Genomic DNA, 1,337 nt, shown 5'->3' with positions numbered 1-1,337 from the left:
GTGAATGAAGCACTTGCTTCAGGCACAAAATTTAAGAGGTATCAAAAACTGAGTAATCAAAATAAATAATGTAATATTTAAAGAAATCAATATTGATGCAAAAAGTCTCCTAAGATAGAGATGCCTAGGTGGTTCAGTCAGTTAAGTGTCTGTCTTTGGCTCAGGTCATGATCCCAGGGTCCTGGGATGGATCCCTGCATTGGACTTCTTGCTCAGCATGGAGTCTACTTCTCCTTCTCCCTCTGCCTACCACTTCCTCTGCCTGTGCTCTCTTTCTCTCTGACGAACAAAATCTTAAGAAATTACTTCTAAGATGAACAAACTATGAAAAGTCTAGCCATTTGTATGTCTTCTTTGGAGAAGTGTCTGCCACAACAACTTTCAAGACATGTCTCCAAAGGCAAAGGAAACAAAAGTGAAAATGAACTTTTGGGACTTCATCCAGATCAAAAGCTTCTGCACAGCAAAGGAAATAGTCAACAAAACAGAGAGGCAACCCACAGAATGGGAAAGGTATTCACAATTGACACTACAGACAAAGGGCTGATCTCCAAGATCTGTAAAGAACTCCTCAAACTCAACACTCAGAAAATAAATAATCATGTCAAAAAATGGGCAGACACAATCTGAGGGTTTTGAAGGGGCGGGGGGTGGGAGGTCGGGGTACCAGGTGGTGGGTATTATAGAGGGCACAGATTGCATGGAGCACTGGGTGTGGTGCAAAAATAATGAATACTGTTATGCTGAAAATAAATAAAAAATAAATTTTAAAAAATGGGCAGAAAACATGAACAGACACTTCTCTAAAGAAGATTTCAGAGGAGTCAAGATGGCGGAGAAGTAGCAGGCTGAGATGACATCAGGTAGCAGGAGATCAGCTAGATAGTTCATCAAACCATTCTGAACACCTGCAATTCCAACAGGAGATTGAAGGGAAGAAGAACAGTAATTCTAGAAACAGAAAATTGACCACTTTCTGAAAGGTAGGACCTGTGGAGAAGTGAATCCAAAGTGTCAGGAAGATAGACTGTGGTGGGAGGGGCTGGCTCCTGGCAAGTGGTGGAGCAATAGAGCACAAAATCAGAACTTTTAAAAGTCTGCTACACTGAGGGACATTGCTCCAGAGGCTAAGCTGGGGTGAAGCCCATGTGGGGACAGGGTGGTCTCAGGTCCCACGGGGTCACAGAAGGATTGGGGGTGTCTGAGTGTTACAGAGCCCACAGGCATTACAACAGGGAAGCCGGCTACAGAGATGGAACCAAGGAGTGAGCACTCTGCTCTGTGAGCTGAGGCCCCACAAGATCTGGGGAGACCCTCCTGGAAGAGTGCAGGGATCT

Source organism: Neovison vison, chromosome 4, assembly GCF_020171115.1.
Source record: "Neovison vison isolate M4711 chromosome 4, ASM_NN_V1, whole genome shotgun sequence".
Classification (NCBI taxonomy): domain Eukaryota; kingdom Metazoa; phylum Chordata; class Mammalia; order Carnivora; family Mustelidae; genus Neogale; species Neogale vison.
The sequence above is the reverse complement of the archived record's forward strand: the minus strand, read 5'-3'. Positions refer to the sequence as shown.